The sequence below is a fragment of the Aquila chrysaetos genome, chromosome 19, assembly GCF_900496995.4.
Source record: "Aquila chrysaetos chrysaetos chromosome 19, bAquChr1.4, whole genome shotgun sequence".
NCBI classification, from domain to species: Eukaryota; Metazoa; Chordata; class Aves; order Accipitriformes; family Accipitridae; genus Aquila; species Aquila chrysaetos.
This window is the reverse complement of record NC_044022.1, coordinates 17,690,691-17,708,478: the sequence shown is the minus strand read 5'-3', so window position 1 is coordinate 17,708,478 and position 17,788 is coordinate 17,690,691.

The following is a 17,788-nucleotide window of genomic DNA, read 5'->3' as shown; positions in this document are numbered from 1 at the left end:
AATTAGAGGTTTTCTAAAGGTGAAACAACACATGACATTCCTATTCTTGAATGCCACTAAAGTTAGCACTTTCTGAAAGGCAGACAACTGCATTTCAGGTTGGTGCTCTGAATCACAAAGTCAGTTTGTGCTTGGATTTTTCGTATAGTGAGTCAGACTCTCTTTGTTTCCTTTTATTTTTATGTATTTTATACAAAATGTAACAGCAAAACTGAAAGCAGCTTCATCCCCAAATGCCCTATGTCATATTCAGCTCACAAAGAGAAACAGACCCTCAAAATAGCGAACATGCAAATAGTTAATGAATGATGGCTAAAAAATGAGCAAAAAGAATAAGCATGATTGAAATTTTGCTCTTTTCTGGAGCCTGGAAATCTCAGCACAGGTCCGCACCGGCAGTTGGAGTCATCCTTAGCACTACCTTCTGGCCAAGTCCACAAAACATTTCCACAAACCATTTGCACAAGAAGTTTCTCATCTCGGGACCCAGAAACCCCGATAAATGTTGCTGCCTGGTATCAAACATGTCTTGAGTGCCATGCACATCATAAAATATGGGCTATCATATCCTCCTCCTGTGCAGTACACAAGAGGCATACAGGACCAGATTTCCCCACACTTTTTCATGTTGGCCCATATCTGCCCACTACAAGCCATAACCGTGAGAACTCATATGTTCCCATGTGGCCATGGGGATCACAGACGCAGTGAGCCACTAAAACATCTGTCATCCAACTTGACACAGGGGTTACACCTTTGAGATAGCTTATGAACCGAAGGGGAGAGAAAAAGTACTCTCTGCATCATCAGACTGTCTGACCCAGCCCCAGGTCTTCTGAAGTATACATCCAATGCAGTCCAGCAGATCGAGCTGTCAGAAAGCCAGCTATTAAACAATCCCAAAGTCTCTACTTCTGTTATTTTAGGGCATCTTCCCCTTTCATATATAGCCTACAGTTAGAGAGGAGCTTGGAAGGAGGTTGATTCCTGGGACTCCCCTGAAGGACCCACACATCGTGGGGGCAGCTGGGGCAGCTGCTGTGAAGTAAGGAAGAGGTATGTGAAGGCTCGGACACCTTGGTGGGGATGCCTCTCATGACGGACCCCAGTATTAACATAGACCAATTCTAAATATCAGACTACGTAACTTGTGGTTTTAACAGGAGTTTTAACCTCCTTCATTTTCAGTCGTTTTGTGTAAACTAGGTAGGCGTTCCTGAAATACAGCAAGGCAAGTGTGAATGTCTGTCACTCCTGCACTGTGAAGTGGAGCTTAAGCTCAAGCTATTATTGTGTGAGTTAAAAGCTCTTTACTAATGACCTCGGATATTGTCTGAAGACCGGACACAGGGGAGGATTTTCCAGTGTACCACAAGAACCATGTTTGAGACAGAATATGTCAAGATACTCGGGACTGCTACGGCTGCATCCTCAAAGTCAAAATCCATGTGCCTTGGGACAGGATGTACAAACCCCAAAGGCGGATTTGGATGGGAAGGTGGGAGGGGTGTTACAATCTTTTTATTTTCTTCTTTTCTAGTCCCTCAGTCTCTTTTTTGTGATGGAGGGAAGTTCACAGCTGCATTACCTAAATACAGGAATTTTCAGGCCAAAAGAGTGAGGCCAGCTGTGGTAAATTAGTTAATTCCTCTGGCTCATTATATCAGAGACGTGCTCTGACAAGTTGAGACTGGCTGCTATTACAAATGTACAGCCTGGGAGGAAAAAAATACCAGTGTGAAGGTTTGGACCTTTTCTTTGTAAAGTTGCCTTAATTAGAAAACCAGACTCTAGGAGGCTTTGTACTATGAAAGTCCAATTGTTAAAGAGGATTGGGGGTGGGATACTCACGTTTGCCCATCAAGTTACTGAGCTGTCCGTCCCATATATCTCGGTTTGTGTCCTTTGTCCGAAAGTGGTTTTTATCACCTGGGACCACAAAGGGTAGAGAGAAGAGACATTTATTCCACAAGCACAAAGAACCACTTTGAAGACAGCCCTTTGTTCACCTTCAAACACTCCTTCTGGTGTCAGTTAAGGAGTATTGAAATTTGTCTGCATTGGTTGTTTTAAAAAAAAGTTTACACAGGTGGCTGAGAGGCAGAACAAGCCCTTGTCCCATACTTCTGCGATAGTTTATGTTGCAAGAAGTCAGTGGCAAACAGTGGGAACTCACCACAAGGGGAAGAGAATGGGCACCAAAATGGTCATGGTGCCAGCCCAGGCTGGAGGAGAGCTGCGGCTCCTTGTGTTGCTACTGGTGCCTGTGTTGTTGCACAGGCTGTGGACGTCTGCACTTTACAATTCATGTCCTTCACCCCTTCAGCGGTGAAATGGCCTTATTAGCGTTTTTCAGCTTTATTCAGTATAAAAAAGTGAGGGACTGTGAGGCATTCAGGGAGAGATCTAAGAAAACATATGGGTGCTTGAAACAATACAGTACAGTATGTATTTCACTCCAACACAGAAATGCAAATCTCTACACGTCGACAACTACCTAAATGCCAGCCAGAGGTATCTAAATTTGCTCTATGACGCATGTGGTAAAGCTGATGCTTCCAGAAAATAGCAAACTTTCTGCAGGTGGTCAGTGCACGTGCAATCACTCTTAATGCTTTTGAAACCTCTCAGACTCTGCATGTGCATAGACCAGAGCATGCACAGACAGCTTGGTGCTTCACAGAGGTAGCAAACTCCGATATAATGAGCAGAAAACAAACAAGCACAAGTAGCCTGACCAACTCAAGTTATGGGCAGAGTGAGCGCAGTTAGGCATTCACTCATGCAATATGTCATAAATCTCCTACGCACAACTTTTTGGTCTCCACTACTACAGGCCATGCATCAAAAAAATAATAATTGTATTTCCTCAGCTTGTTGTTAATACCACAGTGACTTATGCCCTTGGAAGCACCGATGGGAGATTTGCCTGTATTTCAAAACTCCCAGGACGTTAAAAAATTAATTATTATTTTGAGCGATCTCAGATTAGCAACCCATTTTGAAAAGGGCTGGGGAGAGAGAGAAGAGAATCCAGCTGAGAGAACATTAAAATAATATCAGGCAAGAGAAGAAGGAACACTGCCAACGTAGACACCCCATTTCCCTTGAAGTTCCAACAGAAGGTAGAATTCTTAATAGATAATAGAAGTTTTGCTATTAAGTTGGAGAAAAACTATATATATTTACATGGGTTTTGTTTTGTTCAAATCACCAAAGGAGTGAGGAAGCAGATGTGAGGGACAAGGAGTGCATGAGGGAGGAGGAAACATCAAACTAGCTTGGCATTCCTCCAAGACTAGTTAGAGATGTTCACAAATCCTCCAGGACCATAAAATTTTCCCAATTTTAATGATAACAGTCACAGTACCTCATTAGCCTTATTATAGCCAATGATTTCTCTGCCCTGGGATTTTACTCATGAGCCAATGACTTTGTGCTAGGAAATAGGAGTGTTCCTCCAAACTGTGTTTTAAACACTACTGTCACCCAGAGGTGTTGTATCAGCAATCCACATTGCTATGAATATTTTTGCAAGGACTGCCCAGGAGTAAAACTGCTCTCAGACACTAACACAGTTCATATAGTGGGTATGACTGAGCTGAAAGGGAAAAAAAAGATGAAGGAAGGAGTAAGTTTGACTTTTCTGTGGAAGATAAAGCAGGGTGAAGATAGGAGTTAAAAGCAGTGGGTAAACCAAGCTGTGCTCTGATCCTCCAGGAACACATTTAAACTAATTTATTTCTTGAGTGTATCTTCACTGCTGTGTTTTGGGAGTCTTGCTAAGGCTCTTCTCAAGACCATAGATGATGAGACCTTTCATGTCCAGACAAGTTTGGAAGCCTACACCATTAGCAAGTGGCTTCATATGTGACTACACAAGGGTGCACAGGGAATCTGTGGGATATCTGATGTAGCAGTGGGTAGGAATAGGGGGTAAATCAGGGAACATGAGCATAAACACACGCACAATGTCCATGAACAGTTACGTGGGCAATCTTTGAATCAAGATTTTTCTTATCACTGCCATGAGAGTGTATCTCAGGGCCCTCTTTTAAGCAGTTCTTTGATGGAAATCTTTACAATTTATCCCTACAATATATACTGATTAAAATAACAATTCAATAAGGAGCTAAACTCCTCTTTAACAATACAAGAGGCGGGTTTGGAGTGAACTGATGCCCCAGGAATATTCCAATATTTGTTTATTTGATGTCATTCTTAAAAGCACTTAAAACTATTTTCAGAAGCCTTCATGTAACTCACTTCTGGTTCAGATGCTTTACTAATATACATTTATGCCTAATGCTCTGTATTTGGTGAAAAATTGTGCAAAGAGAAGCTCTCAGTAGTATCAGAAAAGTGCCCTGACTTTTCCATCCTGACACTCCAGGGTCAAGGATTTAGAGGTAGCCAGGAATTTTGCCACATCAAATTAGTATACCCTGAACAGCCTGGGCTCATTGACCTTTTGTCCTTCTTGGTCCCAGCCCAGAAGGTATCGGGTCACTGTCCTGATTTTAACATAATGAAGCTAATCCTTAACTGAATGATGAATCAAACTTTGGCCCAACCTCCTAAGAGACATCATGTCTGCTTGGGTGCCAAGCCCCAGGTTACAAAGACAGGGCAGGCTTTGATGGGTTTTGAAGAAGGCTCAGTCTGGGTATTGAATAACTGCCAGTGCACAATGAAGACCAAGGATTTATGGCACCCAGCTTAGGAGGACTTGAATGTGCTGGTAACACCAAGACAGCCAGCCATCTGGAGCTATCCAAACTTCCCTGGAGATCAGCAGTTTTAGATCAAGATAGAAAATTGTACTTCATCTGAACTTCCAGGTGATGAGATATGGCCATCACATGTGAACAGACACTACATGGGGGCTGCTTCATTTAATATGTTCACCTTCATTCAAAATTGCTCCCACAAATACAGAGAAGACTGAGACTTCTCCACAGATAGGTATTTGGTGTTTGTCTCAGCTTATCATGGGGAAAGAAAGTTTGTGCTGCTGCTAGCTTTCAGTAGCTACAAAGGCTGGCTCTTCAAAAGGGGAAGGTATAATCTTGCTTTCCTTACATAGCACTATTTCATTTAGATTCCAGAGCATTAACAGCCCAAGCAAAGGAATATCAGCTCAGTTGCTTGGTTCCAAGTAAGTTTACAGCAGTGGCATTTGACAATGACAATTAATAGTTAACCAGCAAAATTTATACAGAAATATCTGACACTGAGTAAACAGGGAGATCCCAATAATTTAGTTTAACATATCTAATTTTGCAACTGCAATTGTGTTTGACGGAAAATATTCCCAGTCATTTTCTGCCAATATCTATAATGAGAATCAGAAATGTGATGGTGTAGCTTAAGCAGTTTGAGAATTTACTGATTCCTGAGTGTTCATAACAGCTTCCATTTCATAGCTACAGCAATTGCCTTTAAGATGGACAAATACATGTGTGTTTATATACTCATTTAAAAGTTTTAAAGAAAAGTTCTGGGATCAGATTTCTCCATTTTATAAGTTGCTGTGGAAACAGATTAGCCCTCTGGAAATAAAAAACCCGTGTTTGACTATAATGCAAAGAACAATCCATAGCATGAAAGGAAAGAACAGCTGGGAGTTGGAATAGTGTAAGCTTGACATGTCAGACAGTAGCCAGACAAAGTGAGCCAGGGACTGTCTGAAAAAAAAAGGAGGGGGGGAAGTAAGAACTAAGCACTGTCAACAAAGTCTGCAAAATGGTCCAGCTGTTCACTCTCATCATAACTAAGAAAATAAGGAAAGAATTCCAGGGCTGAGGATTAAATTTATGAAGAGAAGAAAACCTGAATGGAAAGAGTGAATAGGATTTCAGACAAAACAGACCCTGCATGGAGGTCTTTATTCGGAAATAACTTGGAAAGCACAGCGCTGGGTTCCGGACAAAGCACACATCCCTCCGCAACCTTGCTTATAAAAGGCCAAAAGGAATCTTAATACACTGCATTAAGCAGACTTTTACAGAAAATATCGTTTGTATAATTTCATTGTTTCGGGCTGAGCATTCATGTCCTAGGCAGTTAAATAGATTTAGAGAATTTGAGAAAAGGCATATCCAGCATCGCAGAAAGGGCTAAAAAGTGAACAAGTTTCACCACAAATCCCTGCTGAAACATGAAATGAAAGCCCAAAGGACTTCTGATATACTGTAAATAGCCAGTCAGCTCCTAGAGCCTTAAGTGATGTCTGGTCTTTTGTTCAGACAATGGACAATTGAATCCAAGATGAACAGTTCCCAGGATTACGTGCGCACTGAGCAGCATAGATGGAAAGAGGAGTATTAGAGAGGTTAATTCAGAGACATGCTTACCTCCCAAACAAAGGCATTCAGCAGTACAGAACCTGATTAGGGACTCTTCAAGAAACACAAATTATGTCACTCACATTGCATAAGCAGCTGGGACTATGCATGAGTGCATAGTTAGAAAATAATAATGAATGTACTTTCTTCTTTCTTTTTTTTTTTTCCTTTTTCATTTTTGAGTAATGGCCTCTCTGTCCAGTGATCTCTTAGGAGCAAAGCCAGCTAAATAGCTAGCAAGATGATTGATTAAGAAGATGCTTTGTTTCCATTGTCTGTGTGATCACTCCAGGCATTCAGCAATCTAATCTGTTAACTCCTGCATCAGTAAGTACATTATAAATCAGGAATAAAAACCATAAATCCTAGTGAGGAAACTTCATATTCTTTAGATGAAACTAATTATGAGTGTGGATTTCATTAGTGATAGGACAGCTCTGCAATATCATTCATAGTTATTCATCCATGCTCTGGTACCCAAAGATAACACTTGCAAATGCCATGGTAATAATAGGATAAACAGGTTGAACTAATATCCAAAATAGCATGTCATCTGGGTTTTCAATATTTACATTTGATGTCACTTAAATAAGCAGGGCGTGATGAAGAAGGGCACGAAATATACTAAGCTTTCATAAATCTCTCACTTTTATCACAGTCATGGTGCATTTGTGTATGTCATCTACCAGTTGTTGCCTCTGTTTATGTCCAGCAGCATCGTCACCTTTGCCAAACATGGCCTTAACTTCTTAATCTGTTTGGTTTTTTTGCTTTTTTAATTTATTTCAGTAGATAAGGAAACACCTCATCCGTCACTCCTGAATTTCAGTCTTTCTGCATGTTGCCCTTGCCACTCTCCTAAGCTGCAACTTTATAGCTCTAATCATAAAAAGGGTCAGGTTTCCAGGGAAAATGTGTGGCCTGTGGTTCAGCAGGCAAGAAGGCACCTCCGAACACGATCCTGGACCCTCCGCCTGCTGAGAAAAGATCCCCCTGCTACAACTCCACAGCTCTCACTGTTAAAGTCCTGCAATTTCAGCTTTGGTCCTGTCAAAAGGTGTCCTGACATCCCATCAGAACTGCAGTCACTTGGGGATTATCTTTCTTCACATTTACTCAGAGCTGAGGTCGATATGAAAACTAAAGCTAACAGCCTGCAGGGGAGGTTGGCAGCTGTTTGTGGGAAGAACCCTTTGATTCAGGCTGACAAGCAAAAACTGAGACTAGAGGGTGCATCAAATTGCTCAGACTTTTGCATCTATGTGTAGGCTGCAGAGAAGAACAGAAACTGGGGGGACAGTAGTTTAAATTGTATCACATCCTGGAGAATAAAGCTTGAGATTCTGCTGCACTTCTTCATAGGGGCATTTTTCAGCTTCCCTTGCTCAGTGACAATCACCTTATCAGACGAGTGACTGGACTGGACTGGAGTTGAACATGTTGACACTGTCCCACAGAAGGAGTTGTGTAGCTTGACTCACAGGTGCTCCGAGGAAAGCAAATCTCAGATATATACACGGACTTCCACTGCAGCCTGCTGGGCTTTAAATCAGGGCAGAGTTTACTGTTTCCACAAGCACCTTGGTGGAGAGTGAGGAGAGACGTGGGACCACCAGGTCCCTTGCCTTCTCTGCAGCACTGCACACAGCAGGTCACGTAGGACACCCACGCATGGGATCCCTCAGTCTCCCTCTTGAGTCCAAGACAGGGGAAGAGAAGTGTCACCCCTGCTGAGGCACTGATTTTCTCTGAAACTTTACTCATTATGACCAGTGTAATGTGCCCTCAGCCAGCTCCTGTGATGAACAGGCAATAATGATTTATTCACAATTATTTATTGATTCAATAAATTGGCCAGGAACCAGCCCTCTTCTTTTCCTTCTTGAGCTGCCTGCAAATATATCACTAGGTCCACTGTCCGAGCATCACCAGCAATATCTTTTTAGCCTGTTTTATCTGATGCAGAGATGCAGTAATTCAAAATTCATCTGATGCAGTGATTCAAAATTCAAGATACATTGCTAATATTAGCATGGCAACTCTCATAGTATTTTTTTATTTTCTTGTTCCTTGAGTACACCAGTTTTTCTGATTTGGCTACTCACTGGACATGTTTGAAACTCCATGCTCATAGGGCAGGAGAACTAAGACTTGTGGAAAGCTGGGACAGTCCTACACATCATTATCTCTTTTTACAGAGGGAGAAGGAGGTCTTCTTCGACCCTTGGACAAACTAACCCTATGAAAGGGGCTGAATTCCACTCCACACAAGAGATAAGTATGTCAAAACTCAAACAAATATTCTTTTCAAAAGCAATAATTTTCTAATTGTCCATATTGGCATTTGTAAACAGGAAAAAAGAACAGTCTTCATCTCACTGGTGACTTGGTAGCAACCTGATCGTAGTGCCTATGATCAAGGTTTGTCCTGTCCCTTCTACAAACATGATTTTGAAGTAAGCTATGTAAAGAAACAATCCCACAGAAATAATGTCCATGTAAAAAAACAAACAAACAAAAAAACCCAAAACGGAAGCAGGCCTGGATCAGGCAGCACCTGCAAAGTTTACATTACAGGTGGGAGTGTAACAGTGCAAAATCAACACATCACAGTGGAAGAGGTGTGAGCCTGTGGGGACGCTGAATTTCCCTGGGGGACCACGATTACAGTATCAGCCACATGAAACTTCAAGCTGAAAGTGCACCGTGGCCTTCAAAGAATCTCAGTGATATTTCAAGCTGCTCATGTAGCAGATACCATACCCTGGCACTGACGTGACTCACTTAAAATGAACCCAAGGCTAGTCAAACAACCTCAAGTTCTAGAATGTGTAACTTCAGGGTTTTGATCGAGGATGTTAGAAAAAGAAGTCTTTTGCTAAGCTTACGTTTGTGACATCCATCTCCAAAACATTCCTGCTGTTCTTGGAGAGGAGAACTCACAACTTTCACTTGCATCTTCTTATGATCAAGGTCACACATTTTACAGACCCTTATTCTGATTGGCTGCTTGAAATTTTGTTACGCTGTCATTTATACCTGTGTTGAAACCCATTTGGTGGGTTTCAAGCCCACTCAGTTGACCCTGCACAGTGCCTTTGATACCTTAAGATTTTCAAAAGCAGCAGCCACTGTCACGGCAGCACTTGCAGGTTCAGGATCTTGGGTTGATAACTGTGCTATAGATCCAGGAGAGGCCATAATGACAATTTTCTGTGTAGTACTTCCTGTATGTGGTGATATACGAGTTATACCCGCAACTTCTGGAAGATTTTCAGTGCTACTGTTGCAGTGTCCATTTAGGATTCATCTACAACCTCAATTCTAGAGCGCATAGGAAATGCCTTCACCGTGGGTGTCTGTGCCTATCCTTCTCCAGCTCCAGGTGGACAAGAGCTGTAGTTGCTCTTCAACACGCACGACAGCGTGGCCGTGCCACTGCTTGGGGAACGGTGTGTAACCTGGGTATGAATTCCCAGACTGGGTCTGGATGAGCAGGGAGGAGCAGGAAGGGATGTGTAGGATAGAGGAGATGGTGCCAAGGGCCCAGCATCCACACTGTACACGTCTAAGGGACACACTGCAGACCACCTCCAGTTTGGTCTTCTGGAGCCTGGCAGGTGGAGCGTGCTAATTGTGCACATTTTCTGGGTTAGCGTCATCCAAGAAGAATCCAGATGAGGTTCTCCAAGCTTTCTCTGTGATGTGAACCAAAGCATGGACAGGGAGATTCAGTTCAGAAGCAGGCTCCTGATCTATATGGAAATGCTAGTGCCAATGCAACAGTAACTGAATCTTAGACTGTTTCTTGACATGGAGGCCAATGTGCCAAGTACTGTGCATTTCCAAAATATTATATTCTTTTGCCCTTCAGAATATACTGGCTGCATGCACACTGTCTCCTGGGAACAGTGCTTTGCCTGTGTTTGCACCTCAGTAATAGCTAGGAGTTACTTAGGAGAACAGTATTTTGACGTGAGCCAAAAGCATGCCAAGAGCCATTCCGAAAATATAACATTTAAACAATGTAGATGACAGAGCTCAAGTGCCTTGAATATGTTGCTTGGCAGGGTATAGTGCTGGTACAAATGTAGTCCTGGTTTCACAGTGTCCCCCTCTGGGTGTTCCTGAAACCAGCTGGCAGTTCTAATGCCCCGATGCAAGTCTCATAGCAAAGTCATGAACAAACCCGAAGCTTTGGAGGGGTGAATGTGACTTTCCTCATTTTGTTGGGCTACGCAACACCAAGAACAGCATTTGGCCTTTAGTAACAAAGCCGTAACTGAGCTAAAATTTTAACTGTGATCAGCACTGAACTGCTTTGTGTTAAAAATGCCTGAAGTCTGTATTGTCATTTTAGAGGGATTGTCAGAAGTAATAGCCTGATCACTTTTAACCGAGAACAATCAGCTCTCAGAGTGAGTTTACAAAGTCTTTAGAAAAGTGGGTGGAATTGATTAGTTGTTGATGCCTTTTTTTTCCTTTCTTTATCTTCCCAAGCAGCAGTCATTTCACCTGAATAACTGATGTTAAGAAATACTAGGAAGTGCATCTATAGGAAAAATGCCACTTTTTCATAGGGGGAAGGACTGAAACACCACTCTGTAGCTGCCCTCATGGTAGCAGACATTTGTCCAGTGCATAGCAGCACATCTCATCTCTTCCCAAACCTGTGTTGACTTCTGTCCTCCTGCACACAGGACAGCATCATTACTTCCTATTTCTCTTCCATCCTCAGGGCTTAGACGTATAAAAGCAGAAGCAACAAGACACACAGTCTCAGCCTGCGGTAATAGAAAATGACCTTGAGTTTTTGCCCCCAGTATGCTTAAAAGTGGGGGCTTTGAGAGTAAAAGATGAAAAGTCTGGATTCAGCTGAATATGAATGTATTACGATTTCTTTGTAGCAGGGCATGCTGAAACCATAATGGCATCTCCTGATCTGTACCATTATCTCAGCTGTCCATGTGAAATAATTAAAAGAGGCTTCTTTGCAGAGCAGACTGCCTGAATGGCATATTCTTGCTCTAGACACTACTGTGTTTGGAGGGGAAAAAAAAAAAAAAAAACTCCCAGATAGAAGTCAGGTATCCATAAAATGAGAAATGAAAAAGAGTGTGGCATAAAAGTTGTTTCAAACACTGTTTTAATTTTCAGGTTCTGTAAATAACACAAGGGACGAAATTCCGCATACTGTGTTGGACTGATAGATAAAGTTGGAGCTGTTTCAGAAGATGATGGATGAACCCCATCGTTAGCTGCAGTAGGATAGGACAGAAGAGACATGAATCCCGCTGACAGCACTGCCAAAGATTTCTGTCATGACGTCAGACGTTCCACTTAATCTCTTGCTACCTCAGCTCCCCGTCTCCAAGATGGGGATGCTGATGGATTATTTTCTTTCTTTATGCTGTGAGCCATCTATCGTGTATTTGTACAGCAGCTGGTGCGATGGACCAAGCCTGAGCTGGGAGACCTGGGGCTAAGGGTGCATCAGAGGAAACTAACACAGAACCCAGTCGAAATACCAATATCTACCTAAATTCCACATATGCAGCCTAAAGTACTGTATTAATCTGTTTTAAGTAGACAGTTTTTCATTTTTCTCCCTTCAGCCTCCACCCAGAATCCTGCAATATTTAGCAAGCTTAGCTGTCCACCTAGCTCTTAACCCAGCGCAGTTAACACATTACTGTGCAATTATTAAATGTTTGTGGGAAGAAGAGCCTCTTGTGTTTTGTTTGTACTGCCATGGCACTGGAACTTCACCTTCTCCTTGTGCCAGAGGGGATTTCAAGGCAGATGCTACCAGAACACATTGATTTCCTCTAAATAAAAACATAGAGTATCTCTGCAGAGCAAGTGGCTTTTTAAGCCATTGGGGTATGGTGAACTCCTTAGCAGTTCCATGCTCAATAAGTCTCCAGGGATATATTGTCAGAAGGGGCAGACAGAACAGGTGTGTGATGAGATCGTATATTTTGCTGTTTCCTTTGCATTCCTTCATTTCCACAAGAGACTAGGTCATGCCCTGTATTGCTCTTCCCTCTTTGTTATTAATTTCCACAGTTCCTATCACCAGGGAAGCCTGACTTCTCAGTTCCCAAAATTGGAAAAAGCACATAAATTACATGTACCACCCACCCTGGCGTTTTCCAGATTAAAATGACTGTTGCTGCAACTGTTGCCATCAAGCATACCCAGACCAGCTGTTAGAGCTGATAAAATACAGACAGAGACAGAAAAAGCCAAAACCAAACCAGAACAAAAAGATCACGCCAAGTGATGGGCAAAGCTGAGCATCCCCCAGCCCACCCCATGCTCAGGCTGAAGCTCTGCCCCAACAGAAACAAACATCGATGGTTCCCGTCCTCAGTGAGCGGTCCTCTCCCTCCAGCAGCCACCCCAGACCCTGCATGCCAGGGACTCCCCGCTCTCCCTTGTGGCTGATAAGGGTCATATTTACACCCTTTTGGAGGAAAAGCATGAATTTGTGAGGGCTGCAGAAGGTAGTAAGGGATGAACATTCCTGGCAGCAGTAGAGTCAAAAGGCAACAAATACCATCCAGTCTTGCAACAGCTATTAAACCTCCTGGAGCAGAGGTCCGTGGTCCGTGTGCTGATAAACAGTAGCCTGATCATCATGCTAGGATTGTGGTAGCATCACTGTTGTGTACATGTAGCATTCCAGTAGCTGTACAGTATTGATGCTTTGCTAATTGCTAGCTACTTGCTTCTTCGTCTGCTCTTTCTCCTCCATCCTCAAAAGATCCCTAGCATTTCCCCCCACCGTCATGTCCGCATCAGAGTCCAGGGACTCCTGTTACCAACCTATTTCTAACTGTCTTCTAACTGTCTTGTACCTCTTTTTGTCTGATTTAGGTTGAAAATCTCCAGACCTTCTCTAATCCCTGATCTTACAGAGCAGTGAAGACCTTGGTCCCAACTCATTCTTCCAGGTATTGCTGGAACAGGCACAGTAATAAATGAAAAGTTTATAACTGAAAACAAAATAATTTGTGTTGCAGCTACAAAATGGTCATCTGTTTCACTCCATAAAAAGCAGGAGCTGAAAATGCCAGTATATGGGGCCACTGTTATAGCATTTTATGTGTATGCATGAGTACTAGTTTGGGCTTTTTTCTTATTTTTCTAATCTATATAGCGTGGTCATTTTTATACTGTCTGTGAATTATGGATTTTCTTTCCAGATATCAGCACATCCTTCCAGGGTCTGAGGCAGTTAGCAATTACATTAATTTAGCTTCAGATTTAGCAAAGCTTTATGGTTTGTGGAAATAAATGAATTTTTGATACAGTAGCCAAACAAAAAAAGAAATGGTAAAGAAAAAATCAATCAGGTTGACTTAACAGATTCCCTTCTTTTGCCTCCCTCCTTCCACTCCTCAAAAAATGATGTAATGTATTTTGAATCAAACAATTTTCTCAGTTAACTCTAAAGAAAGATTTTAGTTCATTTTCAAGTATTTATTTCTAAAGTTGGGTTAGTATGGGTTTTTTCCAATCTAAACTTATGGAGACATAATTTCAAAACAGGAATTCAGTTAATTTCGTTTAGAAAATCTTTTTTAAAATCCACTTTATTTTCTCCTTTCAGAAGGCAAGTTATTGCTTAATTTAACATGAATTAACACACCTTGATGCGTACTTTGGGGAACACATTATTATTGACCACAAAAACGTTGTCATGCTCTACCCATGCCTGGAGGGAGTGTTGAATAAGCCGGATCTGGGTTACAAAACATCTTGGGGTGCATCTGCAAGGGTCCCTGCATTGACTGTGCTTGAGCTCTGCCATGCTATGAGCCACATATGGTCCAGCAGGCAAGCAGCTGCATTAACAAAGTCACACCTCTGGGCACACACGCTCTTTTATATCCCCAGATATAATCTCTTGCTATATAGCACAAAGGGAAATAGAAGTGAGTAAGGGATTTTAAAAGGATTTTAACATTTCTAATCATAACCCATCTTGTAGCCTGCTCCTTTCACTTCCAGCAAGGCATGCAGGCTGTAGCAGGAGGGGAAAACTGAGGCTGACACACAGCAGGGTTTGCCCCAGACAAGGGATAAGGCCAAACTAATTCAACTGTAAAGCTTCAGAGCTGACTGACCTCAAAGTGAGTGCCTGGCCGTCTCTGCTGGCCCCTTCCATGTAGAGATATTCCCCCTAAATCTCTGCACCACATGCTAGGACTTTTACATCTGACATAGTCCTCTCAAACCCCTTCTCTTCTGGCATTGCTGTGTGCTAACTCTCCCCCTAAAAATGAGGATTAACAATAGAAACAACAAGAAGAATTCAAGAAAAAAGCAGAAGAGGGGAGTGAACAGCTATTTTCTATCTGCTGAAGGAATACATCCTACTGGAAAAAAATAATAACTGCTGCACAATTAACAGAGAAGAGATTCCCGGTTTGAAAGCTCACCATGCATATGTCACATAGTCTTAATGATGACATTTATCACACCACAGCCTTTGAAGAAGGAAAGTCCAGAAAATAAAACAATATATTTTGAAGGCAGCTAATCCCATGGTTATATTAAACAATGCTTCTGGACTATCTAAAACCAGCATGGTTTCTGGCAATGTCAGGTTCATTAGAAAGCTCTTCCCATTGCTAAACAGTAGGAGCGGTGCACTGTGACATTAGCTAGCAACAGTGGTGAGCAATCACCTCTTTTACACAGCTGTGGGTGTGCATGATTAAAAAATAAATAGGGAATCCATTTTCCAACTGGTTCTAAGACAAAAAGAAGAAGGGAAATATTGCCAAGTGTAGGAAAATTTCTTCCCTTTTCTTCTAGCCCAGCTAATTTTAATTTAGCTTTTTGTAAACCACAAGCATAGAAAGACATATCCTTTAGATAGTGTACAAAGTGGGAGAAAAAAGAAAGACTGAAAGAGATTTTAAAATGACAAAGAATGTACTGTGCCCTCAATACAGGTATGAGAGGGCTGTTAGGAGAGGGAAAGTAAGCATTTATGGGGCCGGACTGAATGTCTTCACTGGCACTGATCGGGTTATTCCAGCAGAACAGATTTTCCATTAGCTAATGTGATTACCTCTGTATTGATACATTCTGTGAAAACATGCAGAATTTGATTATGTTTTTGTGGGGAAAAACAAGAAAATGTTTCTAATGTCCTTAAAAGTTTGCTTTGTTGTAGTGAAAGTACTTCAGATACTGTTTCAACTTTCATACTGTATTGAAGTTAATCTCATTCTTGCATACATTTATATTATAATTAATATTTTATAGCATGTTTACCTTCTTATGTTAGAATGCTGTAAAAAATTAAACACTTGTAACTAATTGAACTTAGATATGCTGGCAATTTTATTCCATGAGAGAGTCTGTATTTCATATTTTGATTTTGCTTCAGAGCAAAAAAACAAGTATGGTCTTAAGTGTTATCATCTCATAGTGCAAAGTTCCCTTTTGCAAGCAGACCTGTAATTTAGGCACACAGAGGTGCAGGGGAACATATACCAGATTCAAAAGTATTCCTGGCAAGGAATTTGCCTAAATCAGTAACACTTTTGTAAACTCCAGGTCTCCAGATATCCTTAGACATTAAAATCCCTCTGTAAATCTGGCCAAGGGAAGCTGCCACCTGAAGCCATTCAGTGCCATCCTGTTCTCCCAAGGAAAAAGCTATTTCTGCTGCTGGTGGCAGCTGCTTCTGACTGAGAGAAGAGGCTCCACGCTGGTTGTCCCCCCCCAGTCAGTCAGCAGAGACAACCCTGCCTACCTGGCTGGCTGGACCCCCAAGCCTGCTTGCCCTGGAGGCACAACCGCCCCAATGTCCCTGGTGCCCGTTTGCTCCTGAACATGCAGGGAATATCTATACGCACCACCAGGAGGTAAAACATCTGCTTCACTTTCTGCACTGGTGTTCTTCAGAGCTGGGCGATGGGGTTTGGCTCCTGCTTTGCAACCACGTTGGCACAGAACTGAAGACATGAGCGTGGAAACGGGAACGCGCAGGGGCTGCGCTTGAAACCCTGGGACTGGGAGCCAGGCTTTGAAGGGATTAGATGGCTAATTCTCACCGAAAATAGTGGGGATTCGGCACGCAAACACCCTTAAAAATGTCAGCTTTCTTTTAGCAGACATCAAAATAAAATATGTGAGCCTTACAGCATATCCTCAGACTTAAAAAAATAACTGGCTTAGTTAAGTAGGTTTTCACTGGAATTTTCTCAGACTTCTGAGTGCATTTTTGTATTATATTCAACATATATCTTGTTGTAGATAGCTGAAATGTAAATAACCATCTGGAAATTCATCCAGGGCACTAGCTGCTATTTTTTTTTCTTAATGGTACAGAATTGTTGACAATCAATCACGCACAGCTGTATGTCTTCAATGGCAGCTTACCCCTTACCAGACTGAAGGTGAACCGACAGGTCTCTACTCCCCAATCCAAACACGTGATGGTAGCATTTACAGGTGTACCAAAGCCTGGCAACACGAGGTTCAATCCAAGCTTCATTGTGGCCTTTAGTGGCTATCATCTGGGCTGCTGGATAGGACCACAGCACCTCAGATATTATTACGCGGCCATGTTTAGGCAACAGAATCTCACCTAGACATCTGTGTTAACATGAGTGTCTTCTCTCCACCTAGCTCAGCTGGCACTGCACTGATGGATCCTACCATCAAAACAAGTCATCAGTTTTCTGGATCGAGCCACCTGAGTTTCTTGGTTCTTACTGGATAAGGAAGGTCCTAAAAATAACTGATGAAACTGTGACAATCACGGGGTGTAACTTCCACCACTGGTCAGTGGCAAAATGCATGTCATCTTAGTTATCTCTGAACTGCAGTCCCAAGCATGATTTCTGCTAAGAAAATTTGTGCTGGAGTACAAACAAGATAGTTCTGGCAGCAGGGACAGTAGCTCCAGCTAACCCCGTGAGTACTGCTACTACTAGTAGTATCCACAGCTACTAGTGTTAGCTACTAACACACCTGTACACACCTACATGTAGTGTAGGTGTCTGAATCCAGAGCTGGAACCACCCCTACATTGTAGACACATCTCAGGGAATCTATTTGCCTAAAATCAGGCATCTAACAACATGTGCTATGTGGCAGGGTATCACAGCTGGCCTCCAGCTGCCATCCCAGAGAGGCATGCGACTTGCCTAAGGTACATTGCCATATCTGACAGCCTCTTGTGGATCTCTTGGTAATCCTTAGACATCCAAAATAGGTCTAGCAACCCATGTTTAAGCAGCTAAAACCCATCCCAAAGCTACATGAGATGAACCCCAAACTGAGTAACTGTACCAGGACAGGGAATATTGGTTCAGTCCATCTCCTATGGGAGTCAGTAGCATAACATGCATTTTTATTGGTTTTTTTAATATCCTTTTCTTCTTGCATATTCCATTTCTTTGATGACAATA